We start from the raw sequence: 14,033 nt of genomic DNA on the forward strand, positions 1-14,033 counted from the left end.
CTCAAGATTATTTACAAACAAACTGCATGGAATATGAAATCACAATCTCACCTGCACGTGAAACCAGTCATGCATAACTTGCCAACCTCCTAAAAATATTTCCGACTTCTATCAGAGTCTATCTACTAGCACTATAACACATGCCATGAAGACAGACCTTAAAATAAACACGTCTAAAACAGATGGTTCACGAGCCATACAATACAGAATTCCTCAATGCTGGAACTAAGGCTATCTGAGTGATAATCAAATTTATCTGATCAACTGCAAGCCCCAAAAAATTCCAGCTTTTTTTGGTATCTATTGAATGTTTGCTCCTAAGTTAAATATCTCAATGAAGTTTTGACCCAGTTATGCCCCTGTCATTAAACGCAGGTATTGCTTCAAAGGCAAATTGATTCATGCAATTATATTTAATTCAAATACTGATCTGCAATAATGTGCTTTCTTTCTTTTAAAGTAAACTGGGGTCAGAAGTGCCACAGAGTAAACAGGCTATAAAAACCTTTGTTGGTTTAAAATTGTGTATTAAACAAATTAGATCCTGTTGTTCTGTTGCTAACCACCTTTGTGTGAAAAAAAAAAGAATTTATGAAAAATTTGCTTGGCGATTTCACAGACCACTGATCCCGATACAGAGAGCAAAGTCTCTGCACACAATTCTAATGTTTAAAAAAAGCAAACCAAAATCAATATATTACTGTTGTTCATCAAAGACATAATATTCCATAAATTTATCAATATCAGTTTTTGCTCAAATGGCAGAGAGATCTTTACTGATGTCAAATGTATTTGAAATTTCATATCAATACAAACGAACTTGAGGAAATATCTAGTAATATATATATCCTGTAGTGTGTGTGTCCTTAACACTCTCTTACAGAGATATTAAAAAAACTTCTAGAATATCATGAGAGATGACCCGCGTGGCACGCACAGAAAATGTGTGTGTTTCTGTACCATTTGTGTACTGATCCACACTCCGGTAATCAACACCTCTTCACTGTGGACTCATGGTTCCTATCAAGACGGTGACCTACGATGTTCAGAAAATCCAAAAATTGAAGAAAAAAATCCAAAACATGGGCGACTCACAGATGCATAAATTCAGATACAGACACAAGATTTTCCACTGGTGAATTTCCCCCCGATTGTTGTAAATATGTTCATATATAAAACACACGAGTGTGCACATGCATGCACACTTGTTTACTAATTCTTGTACATTTAGAGAAATATGAAGAGATTCTGTAATATGTTGAATTTTTCCTCCCAACATGAGCACTATCATTCAATTCAGCATTATCGTAGTCTATTTTGTATTAAATTTTTAAATAACACCATGCATACGGATAACGAATCCTGGATAAAATGAGATTTTTAAAGTCCTGTGAATCCACAGTATATAGCTAGGTACATTGTCTCTGTTTTTGTGAGATTCTGTAGCTTCTGCCTTCTCTTTACTCACCCTCAGGATCCAAGGGGAAGTAACTACACTAGTTATAGTTGCTTCAAAGCTTACTCATTTTACAGTAGGAGGCATGATATAAAAAAGTACAGACTGTCCTACCATGTAATTTTTATCAAGCCGCACAGTGAAAGATAAAAACCGTTTAGTTATTTCCTGCAACCGCCTGAATGTAGTTCCCTAAAGGTAAACTGACTGAAAGTATAGTTACCTAAAAATAAACTGATTGAAAGTAGTTCCCAAAAAAATAAATTGACTGAAAGTAGATCATCCCAAAAAATAAACTGACTGAAAGTAGTTCCCTAAAAGTAAACTGCAAAATTCACACACTCTCCACCAACAATTGAATGTAATTTCCTAAAAGTAAACCGACTGAATGTAGTTCTGAGTGAATGTTAGACTTTATGTAGTTGCCTAAAACTAAACTGTATAATTCGAACAAATAACTAATTCAGTTAATCGCTGCCACTGACTAAATGTAGTTTCGTTAAAGTAAACTACATAATTTGCACAAATAACTAAGTAGGAACATGACGATGAATTACAGGCGTCGGATTTCAAAGTTTCCACTATTACCACTCAAGACCTGTAACAAATTGCTCCTCATTCTGTGATGAAACAGGGCCTATTAATAGGACTTATTTTCACTTAATTACCATGTACTACTGGTGTTCCCCTTCTTTAAGCATCTGTCATGTGTATAAATCAACCTCACATTGCATAATCTAAATTGGAAAACACAAGTTCTTGCGGCCTAGCACAAACAATACCAAAATGATTGTCGGGGTAAATAACTAATGTTTTAATCAATACACATACTTTTTATAGGGAACACTTCATACAGACAATAATAATCACTCCGTTTAATAAAGAAATACCACAAGACTGGTAAAAACAAAAAACAACATCTGTTTATTTACTTATTTCCAAATTAATGTTTGATTCAGGTTCATTGTATACTTTTGAGTAAGCTTCTCAAAACCTCTTTCTCTAAAGTTTTGCAAATTTCATGCCAACCAATTACACGGATTTTAGAAGCCAATATTCATGCGAGTTTACTGCATCTGCTCGGTAGTTAAATAAGTTTGTGCTACATACATGTATAAAATACTAAAATAAAATCACGCTGTTTGGGTTTAACTTTTTTTGTCCTGGGGTCAACACAAGCCAAGATCAAACGTCGGTACATAAGGGGGGTATGACAACTCGATACATCAAAATACAACCCTAGTCTCTTATTCATTTCCCTTCAAAAGGTAAAAGCAAAGGTATATATTCATGTAAATATGTTGTGCTAACTACTATACAAGTTCATTCAAAAAATACAAAACGCCAGGTCTGTAATACACACATTGCGTTCACTCAGATAAACAAAACGTAACATCGGGATATTTCAGTGAGGAATTTTTAAAGCATTGATTACAGAACTCTTTGAATTGTATTTTGAACTGCAAGGAGGGAACTGAATAATTGATTATGCAGTAACACATTCCCCCTAGACCTATGTATATTTATAGACTAAAATTGAACACCTTATTGCACCCTGTATCTTGCGATACAATTAAAACAAGCAATCAAATAAAGTTTTTGCATGTTTCTTAAAGGATACAATTAACTAGTAAAAATTGTGTCAATGAACTGATAGTTGATTGCTTCAATGACAAAATGCTGCAATATTTCTCCCAGTTCTGATCCACAACTCAGTGTGTTTGTACAAGAATCATAAGTCATCTACGAAATTTTGTTCCTATTATAGTTAAGAATGAAATATATAATTTTCACAAGAAATGATGAGATTGCACATTATGAGACAAGGAATTTATGTTTTGCCATAAATAAAGACAAAAGGCATTTTAATATATGTACTAATTATTTCAAACATCAGTTGTCCATTTTCAATAAATTTTACCCCCAAATGATAGATTGATTGATTGTATCTTGCTTAACGTCTCACTCGAGAATTTTTCACTCATATGGAGACGTCACCAAGACCGGTGAAGGGCTTCAAATTTAGGCCTATGCTTGGCGCTTACGGCCATTGAGCAGTGGGGGTTCTGTAGCGTGCCACACCTACTGTGACAAGAGTCATCCGTTTTTAAGGTCATCTCCGAGGACCCGTGACACTCACACCTGATGCCAAGCATTTGGCGATGGAACTGTCACTACCTGTTTTAACGACTTAGGTCTGTCGCGGCCGGGATTCGAACCCCGGGCTTCCGCATGCAGGATGAACGCTCTAACCTCTCGGCCACCGCAGCGGTACTGGAGAAAATTTGTTGTGTTGTACAGTGAAAACATTGATATAGTTAACAGTCAATAGTTAATGCAGGAGCTGGACAGAGGCTTTTGGATCTTCCACAGCCCTGGCTTTCTACTATATACCACATATATGTACATGACAAAAACAATTTCTGGAAAATATGCACCATCTTGTCAACTTACAACAAAATAACAAACCTGTGAAGTTATAACATTATCATATATTCTTCTTCAGTGCATTAATATCATTAACTTGATTATGTGTAAATACATTTACCATCTCTGGCCAGTAAAAAGGTCTCTTCCTCTGTGTACTGACACCCCATAATTAGATTAAAATGTTCACAGAAATCAGCCCTTATAGGTTAATGCCACGTATTGTAAGAAAACAATGCAAACCCCACGACAAAACTGCAGACAAAACAAGAATGCACTGCAAACATCACATGCAGGTAAAACGCTTTCACAACCTAAAGAAATGATCGATAAATCAACTTTGGACAAGAATTCTTCTGATAATCTGGAACTGGGCTGACTATTGTAAAATGTTCAATGACAACACATGAAAACTGGAGTGCAGACAGACCACTGAATATATTGCTTTATAAATACCAGCCAACTCCAGCAGGTTAAGACAAAGTAGTAAAAAAATAGCGATTAATGTAGCAGATAAAATTATTGTGTACACTTGGTACAGCCGCAAGAATGATACTCAAATTCATAACTATAAACTGGAGCTAATGGTCCGAATTAAATGACATTACGCAGTCCACCGAGTCACAGCTGTAACCTACAAGCCGATTAACAATTTTTTGCATGAGTAGTCAAAGAAGCATCTGACTCACAGTACTGGGACAGGAACCAGTCATGGCCCAGTGAACCCGGAATCTTAGGGTAGTACTAGTCATGAATTTAAATACGAAATATTTCTAAATATTTACACGTTCTAATTCCCACTCCCTGAAAACTTTAACCTATAGCAGTAAGACCTCCACATTACACACATCTTCTTGATCACTAAATATTTTGTCAATGCATACAAACACCTCATTAAAAATAGAAAGTATAACAATGTGAAGAACTCTACGATGTGACCATTGTCAACTTGCTAGTTGAATGAGCAGAAAGCAGTGAACATCATATTAGTGGGGCTTAGGTAGGCTGATTTCATTCTACTGTTTCGATATTGGACTATAAGCAATATTTCTGACTAACATTTCCCTATGGACCAGCAGTATTGGAGTTTTAATTTGCAGCACATTATCCACCATAATATGTACACAGCCATAAATTTAACAAGGTAAACTTAATCACCTAGCTCCCTCTATTAATTTCCCCGAAGCTCCTGGCAGCAGGGTGTAGAACTATGGACGGCAGTAGTGTATAGTAGAATTGTGTACAAATCTGCCAACATTTTACTAATTATTGCTTATTAGAATTAGCACTTTCATCAATCATGTGCTGCTAGCACATTGAGTAACGACATGTATCCTAGCACTCTCTCAATCACGTGCTGCTAGTACATTGAGATACATGTATTCTAGCACTCTCTCAATCATGTGCTGCTAGCACATTGAGAAATGACATGTATTCTAGCACTCTCTCAATCACATGCTGTTAGCACATTGAGATATGACATGCATTCTAGCACTCTCTCAATCACATGCTGCTAGCACACTGAGATATGACATGTATCCTAGCACTCTCTCAATCTCGAGCTGCTAGCACATTGAGATATGACATGCATTCTAGCACTCTCTCAATCACATGCTGCTAGCACATTGAGATATGACATGCATTCTAGCACTCTCTCAATCACATGCTGCTAGCACATTGAGATATGACATGCATTCTAGCACTCTCTCAATCACATGCTGCTAGCACATTGAGATATGACATGCATTCTAGCACTCTCTCAATCACATGCTGCTAGCACATTGAGATATGACATGTAATCATACATGTAAATCTACACAACTGTTTTCACTCTAAGTGTTCCTGCACATTTCTTCAATACATGTTTACTATCTATGAGACTTACAATGTTGACCGAGAAGATTAACATCTTTATGTACCGTGTTCATTCATCCGTCTGTTGGGTCCCAGACAGGACAAGGGCCATATGTCCCTAATAAAACACCTGACTGACCATTAAGAAAAATTAAGGCCCAAGGGTCATATTGTTTAACTGAGCATTAAATTCCAATGAAGGTCCCAATCCTCCTGTGTAGACCATGGTGTGAACAACTTCAATCTACATTACATTTTAAGTAGTGATGGGCAATCGGACCAAAAACCATAATCGATTATCGGCAATAATCGGACACATATAATTGATTATAATCAGAATTGGCATTTAAGTATTTTCCCCTCAAAATAGATAACAGAATCATTAAATGTATGGAAACGACATTTGAATTCTTCTTTGTTTCATTTGTTCACATGTGAATAAATCAAAATTTCAATATATCAAGTAATGGAATTTATTTATAATCTCAATGTATTAAAGATATAAGAGATAGACTCATTTATTTGATTGCAGAATGCCGTTATTGTTACCGTCCTTCATATCTCCCGCCATTTTGTTTGCCTATTTTTGATCGGGTTTGACATACAGAAAATAAAATTTGAACAAAGTTGAAGTGATTTTCAGACATTGTATGGTCAACGATGTCGGCGACTTTTATTTTGTAATCGATTAGTAGCATCAGAGGTCTCTGAACGACCTACAATTGATCATTGCCGACAATCGTTTCATCACTAATTTTAAGTACATCATGTGTACAAATTGTACCAATGCAGTTCTTGAAAAGAAGAATTTCCAAAAATAAATCTTTCATATATATAATATATATACAGGGCTCGAAATTAGCGAGAAATACTCGCAAAATGCGAGTACATTTGAAAAATAGCGAGTAAAAATAGTGGACACTCGAAAATCTTAGCGAGTGGTGATTTACAAACTATGATCGTATCGTATCCGTTTTATACGGTGATGCGCTATTCACTTTTCTTGAACTTGCACTCTGAATCATACAAACGCTTACATCAACGACCGATTTCAACAACCGTTTCTATCCGGATTTTTCTTTTATGATTTTTTAACAAACTCGGAGTCAAACAAATGCTTTAGAGGTCGGACATCACATATTGACATGTGCCACGAGTCCTGTTCACCTATAGGGGTAATTAAATTGAATTCCATTTATCTAAAAAAAAAAATATCGGAGTCTATGTTTTACCAAGTCTTCCGGTAGTTATTTTTATCAGAATCATGAGAATGTCCTATCTAAATTTATTGTCATATTGAGGTCGGGTTGTAGTGATGACACGAGTGCATTGCTCACCGCGTAGACGATTATCAAAAAAGTTCATAGGACTCGTGATCCTGCTGCTTATAAACCATGAGTCCGGTATTCGCTTTAAAAATCACTAGTGACAACCCTGATGTGGCATGAAATTCGAAGACTGGATCTAGACCTGCGGTAGACAAGTTGTGGATTAGAGGTGCGATAATTAAGAGACCTAAACATTGCACCATATGACTTACGTAACTTAATGTCTTGTCCAAACGATGCCTGTTGACCCACCAGGCTCAGTAATGATGGGGAAAATCATTGATTTAAAAAAAAACATATATAAAAAAGAGCACTACTTCATTATTTTTATTTTAGCTTGTAGGTTTTCATTTTAGCCTGTGGATTTTTTACCCACAGGCTAAAATTAGCCTGTGGTAGAAAAAGTTAATTTCGACCCCTGATATATATATATATATATATCTATGTAAATGTTGACTCCCTCCTGATGCCTGCCTTAAACCCCCATGGTCAGGGAGTAATCAGACATGAATCTACACAACATGGGGATACTTGCATGTTAATTTAATATCTGTACATAAACCCTGGTGGTTCTCCCTCTTGTGACCCTGTCAAGATCTCGGAGGTCAATGGTATGAACAAAACTTGAATTTACACTACATGAGGATGCTTGCTTCATAATGTGATACAGCGGCACCTTGCGACTGTTACAGGGAAGACTTATAAGAAATTTTTTTATAGATATTTTTATGTAAAATGTTGAGCCCCTGTCATGGCCCTGGCCACCATGGCTCCAATGGGATCTTGTTCTGAACAATCATAAATGATTAGGCAGGCATATGGTCCTTCATTTCAATACAACCCCCTTGAAACAAGGAAGCTTCATACCAAATTTGGTTGAAATTGTCCGTGTGGTTATTAAGCAGAAGTAACAACTGTGAAAAGTTTAAAAACGATAGACAGCTAGACTACAATTTATTCTGAGGAATATGTGTAACGGGACCTAAATTTCACTTTGCAACAGAGATCGGAAGATCAAGAAATTGAAAATAAATTTGCTTGAAAGCTACAACAGTAATTTGAATTATCTCCCTTTGTGCGGTCAGCCACAGGTCAATCTGTGAATAGCTAAATTTCCCTTCTTTATGCTACCAAATGATAGCAATTATATCTGTGAATAATAGCTAATTATTAAGTCTTCATACAAATTTCTGGTTTGCTCCACCCTCGGGAATTATTGTAGCCGACTCCATTTGATGAAAAAATAAATTAAACGTCAAAAGCCACAGATCAGGAAATTAGAAAGGTGAGGGCTGTGTTCAAGATCATAGTGGCTAGCCTAGCAGCTAGGCTAGATATCTAGGTCTATTGAATGCACTGTGTGAATAAACGCTCGTTATCCCTATGCAGGGCTAAGCCTAGATGTTCGGTCAAGTACATGTAGCTACATGTACTACAAAGCTGCTACAATCTTAAACACAGCCCTGCACAGAGGAATAAGGCTTTTTTCACCTAAGTAGATGGCAGACAAGGGACATAACTCAGTGTTGATAAATACATAGAACTGGGAATTGATTTTAAATAGAACGTTCAAAAACCTTTGAGAGCTATAGTGACCAAAGTTTGGGCTATCATGACTCAAGAGTCACCTGTATATCAATAGACAAGTCATTCTAAAAATTGGTAAGATTCTCATAAAAGAAAACATCCAGGAATAACCATGACGACACTTACAATGTGGGGTCTCATGATCAACAGATACTAAAATCATATAAATCACAGAGCTACTGCAGTGTGTCCTATTTATATCACTGAAGCAGCTGTAAGTAGCCAGCGAATCCAGCTTAACCTCAATCCAACAGCTAACACTGAGGTTACTGAAAACCGCTCACACTTTACAGCTCTTGTGATGCCACCGCGTCTATAGGAACCCCACTCATGTGAAGAGCTCGGAGCTCCTTCACACAACACACCAGAGTATAAAGCTACTTAAAACTGACAAAGTGGGTACTTAAAACTCTGGCCAAAAAAAAGGAGTAAACTAATATTCAAAGAAAACCCTACAAAGTACATGTACCCCATCCTTATAAATCTGAGCTACTGCACTTACCCCTGTACAACATTAAATTCCCGATGTCCAGGGATTTACCAAGTTCTTTTTTACTACCAACGGTAAAGAGCACTCTCCTCCTTTTGACAAAAAGTGAGCATCTGTGCTTCCCCCGGTATAAAGATTATAGGTATTATTGCTATATTATTCAGTTCTACAAAATTCCTATTAAAATTGGAAAAATTCCCTACATAAAGATTGTACTGGAGTTATCACAAAATTCCTTTCTGTGCATATTATACTACCCATTTCTATCATCACCAATATAATCAAAGTCTATCGCTATAATCAATATGTGAAAGATGAAGATAACCAACAGTGATCGATCTCATAACTCCTATATAAGCAATACAATATAGAGCAGTACGTTGGACAAAGATGGACCCCTGGACACACCAGAAGTGGGATCAGGTGCCTAGGAGGAGTAAGCATCCCCTTTCGACCGGCTCTGTAATCAGAGATCGTGCAGTTGTTTACACACTTGTTCGGAGATACTGTAATCTGAGAAGGGGTGTCATTGTCCATGGTATCATGTTGTAAATATTTTTGAATCGGAACTTCATGAGGATGCTTTCAAGTTAAATTTCACACCTTGGAACTCTAGCAGTTTTAGAGAACGTTTTTTTCAAGAAATTCCCAATAACTACATGCATTGCCCTCCCCTTGTCACAGTACGAATAAATTGAAATCTATGGACCTGAAGATCATCAAATTGACAAACTGACTTATTAACCTTTGTTGTTCTTAAGAAGAATATTTTCAATCCATGCACTCTCCGACTTATTCCTAGCTGCAACCCATTGTAGAGCACCACCATGGACCCCAAGGGGTCATGTAGTGAACACATTTGAATCTATACTTCATATTCTTACATGTCATTGAATATTATTTGAAAAGCTCCACCCTAGTACATGCTGTAGTTATTGACATAAATCTTTTTTTAAAGTCCTTGAATATATTTCTATGTAAAACTTTGCAGTCCCCTCCTAACCCCTGGAATCATTATATATACATGTTGTAAGGACACACTTATACCTACACTGAATGAGGATCTCTTTAATACCTGTGGTTCTTACAAAAAGATTTTTACAGACTTCTCCTATTCTTAGTTATATGTAAAACACTGAATCCCTCTTATGGCCCCATCCTACCACTAGACAACTTAAAATGCTGTGACAAACTTAATTATATATTACATAGTACAGTTGCTTACCTTACTGGTGCATATTACATACAATGATTACATGTGAATTTCACACATCATCATAACATGCATTGTAATCTTGGGTTTCTTGAGAAAATTTTATCCCCCCCCCCCCCTACAGTGGTCTCATCCCAGCCCCTGGGGCTCATTTTGAACACACTATTACAATCTTTATTACATCAGAAATCTCTTATCATACAAGTTTTTACTTTTCTGCTTCAGTGCTTCTTGAGATATTAAGATGTTTTGTTAATTACCTCCCCTTGGAATGGGACCAGATTCTTCATAATTTGAAGAAACTTACTCCTCTTTAACCAAAGATATTTTGGGGTAATTTTTTTGTAAGTTGGCCTAGTGGTGCTTTAAAAGAAGTAAAAGTAAAGATTGTACAGATAACAGACTGACAAACAACTGACAAATTTCTACAAGAAAATCTCCAAACAAGTTTTCAGTTTCTAAAAGAAATAGGAAAAAAGGAAGAGGGAGAAAGGCAGAGATACTCTGATAGTGTTCAATATTTCATGTTTTCATATACTTATTTCACCAATTAAGGGCCCTTGAAGGGGTGGGTGGGTAATTACAGATTTTATTTTTTAATTTTACAAATAACAGACATAAAGATATTAGTTACCTAGTTACTTGTAAAGCAACTGAAGATCAAAAACCTTTGATTTTAAATTCAGATTGATAACTTCAATTCATTTCTTCTAACTGTGGCTTAAATGTGAAGAACTACAGGTAAAATAGCTAGTGTATACATATGTCCCAGAAATCACGTAGTGTTGTTTCTACCAAAATTGACTGCAACACTGTAAAAGTACCATTACAACCCGTCTAAATTAAGGTTTTCCCCCTGGTGAGAAAGTCTGGAGAGGTCGACTTATCTTATTACATAACTGTGATGTCATCCACCATGATGTCATAAATTTTAATACTTTATAAGCATATAGATATCTAGGTACAATATATACATCAATGTCTTTATAGATCAGTTTTAGTAACTTTTCCTCTCCTTGTAATTTTCCAGAAATAACATTAAACGTTAAAGTTTACAAATTGTCAACAACTTCTGGGTATGCCCCTTTGACATAAATGAATTTAATTCTTCTTCATTGATATAATTCACAAATAATGGAAGGAAAATCATCAAACAAGTGTCTCAGACCAAAATATTCCAATCTGAACGTAAGATTTCCCCTCTTCCACAAGGATCACTATCAACTCCTTATTCCACAAGGATCACAATCAACTTCTATTATAATATCTTGCCAAACAAAAAACCAAACAAATCACCGTACAAAATGCTAGCTGCAATTCTGTAGCTATTTAGTCTAATAAATCTTGCATTTCATTTTTAAATTAAAAACTTTCAGGATAGAGAGAGCTTTGCCTTCCTGGGACCTGAATGACAGTTCCCACCCCTCCCCCTAAACATTTAGCATCTACAGGTCTATTCAGTATTGACTGTTTCAATAATCCCTAGATCCATCTATGCTAGAACATATCTTAAACAGGCCAAGAAAAAAATCATCACCTATCAACATGCAAAATATGCTGATTTTCCTGAATAACTTCCTCCAATTATTGTCTCAATCAGTCAATGAAATACAAATTGAAAGTGTAGGCCTACAGATTGTCCATCACTTTCACTGTTAGAGATTCTTTAAAAAAAAAAAAAAAGTCTAATAGTAGGTCTAAAGATGATTGGATTTTAATTTGTACCCGATTAAAGGTGCCTGTGTACCCCCCTCAGAACCCAATGAATCCACCCTCAAGTATCCACAGCCACATCGGACACCTGTGTATTTGGTGAACGGGTGCATTGGAGATAACTTTTTATTGGAATGAATCATCGAACTTTTTAGACATTGGCCTAGTGCTAAATCTAGCAAAAGAGACGCCATTCGGTTACATTTACATAATTAGATTGCAATGAATATAAATATTTCCAACCGTGTCACACTAGAGCTTTTCGAAAAGATTCAAAACGATTAAATGTAAATTTGCACTGAAAATTCCAAAATAATTACCCCATATAAAATGTAATGGGGACAACGCGATACATCTACCGCTTTAACTAAAATACTGTATTCGTTCATCATGCAGTTACTTACCACGTGCAATCGCTTGGGTGTAATTGTCTTAATATATAAAAATCCTCTAATAAAAATAATATGGATGTATTTTTTCACACTAATCCGACATGAGAGACACGCTGTTGAAGTTTGACCTTTGCCTTCAATTTTTTTTTTTATTTACGAAACTCCCTCCGGAAAAAACATAAAACATAACTGTAAAAACGTAACTAAAGCCGCAAATCAAGCTAAAAATTGATAGTAAATTTACAAAATATTTATTCAAACATTCTGGACTTCCAATGGCTAAATAGAAATGTCATTTTGTGATCTAACTGGGAAGAAAAATAGTATTTACATGGGAATTATCGGAACAGCCCATAGTGCGAGCTACTTTACAGACTAGAGACGCAGATTCGTAAACTCTACAGGGTCTCTCCAAAAAAAATGCACACTCTTTGACAATCTACAATCGCTGGATTTGAAATCAAAGGAAGAGAGATTTGCATAGGTGATATTTTTTTACCAAACAATGCCTGTATATTTGACAAGTGACCTATTTTCGAAAATAACCTATTTAAAGAGACCTGATACTGCATACAGTATTAAAGTAAAGATTTTTTGATTTTTTAAAAATTAATTTGAGTTATCGTTTCTTTAGCATACAATTTGTTTTTAAATGCCTTGCGGATATTAACAAGAGATCCGTAGGCATAGAGTCCAATATGGTAGCTCTTATATTTTCATTTTATTTGGGTTTTTGTTGTTGTTGTTATTGTTTTTTTTTTGTTTTTTTTAAAAGTTTTTTTAGGGGGGGGTATGGGTTTTTTGTTTGATTGTTTGTTTGTGTGTGTGTTTTAATTCATATCATTTCATTGTTTCTGGAATGGCATGTCAGGTCACGAGTTTATTGCTATAAGACCCCCCCCCCCCCCCCCCCCCCACACACACACACACCCCACACACACATCCCAAAAAACCTACCATTTCTGTTAGGGTACCTGAAATTCATTTTGAAATACATATAAATTAGACAGAATTAAAGGAAAAGGGGGGAGGTTACTTGATTGAAGTTAGCTATCATTATTTGTCTCACCCCCCCCCCCCCCCCACCCCTTGAATTTGACCAAATTGCAATTAGTATCCTTTCTTACCTGTTTTATCTAATCAAATAAAGTAAAAATTGCAGATACTGATTTGATGATAATAGAACAGCATCTTTTGTTTGTAAAAAGAAGAAGAAGAAAAATCAGTCATGCAGCAAATTGATTCGACTTATCATATTAAAATTAGAACGCGCGATTCCCTCTTTAATTATTACATGCAAAGCGAAACTGCCAAAACTAATCCATAATGCACGGGGTTTACGTCTATTGTAGCCGTCATTTTCCTTCCCAGTTTCGTTTTGCGCTCTTATTGCTTATAAACTTAAGTTACATCGGTTTTATAGCGAATGATAGGATGAGAAGCAAATTAGAATTTGTAAACTGACATTGAGTCGTAGAACACGGGGAAAGGGGAAGTTGGGGGGGGGGGGGGGGGGGGGGGGGGCTCTGTACACTTTCAAAGTTTACTGCTTGCTACGGGTCTATTATGTACT

The 14,033-nt window shown here is 36.0% G+C and overlaps 1 protein-coding gene across 4 annotated transcripts in view; it reads right to left on the bottom strand.

Moving 5' to 3' along the window:
• The window catches only part of LOC125657718 (FERM, ARHGEF and pleckstrin domain-containing protein 2-like), a 76,779-nt gene extending 63,689 nt beyond the window's left edge, over positions 1–13,090 (bottom strand). The window contains exon 1 of one of the 4 annotated variants that reach the window (XM_048888456.2): positions 12,473–12,607. The gene's annotated coding sequence lies outside the window, so the exon portion shown is untranslated. Of the gene's footprint in view, positions 1–51; positions 206–1,679; positions 1,839–12,472 lie in introns of those variants that run through there. The other 3 variants (XM_048888453.2, XM_056150178.1, XM_048888454.2) reach the window with 3 other exon arrangements.
• Between the last annotated feature and the right edge of the window lie 943 nt (positions 13,091–14,033).

The sequence above is a fragment of the Ostrea edulis genome, chromosome 9 (genome assembly GCF_947568905.1).
Source record: "Ostrea edulis chromosome 9, xbOstEdul1.1, whole genome shotgun sequence".
Taxonomy (NCBI): domain Eukaryota; kingdom Metazoa; phylum Mollusca; class Bivalvia; order Ostreida; family Ostreidae; genus Ostrea; species Ostrea edulis.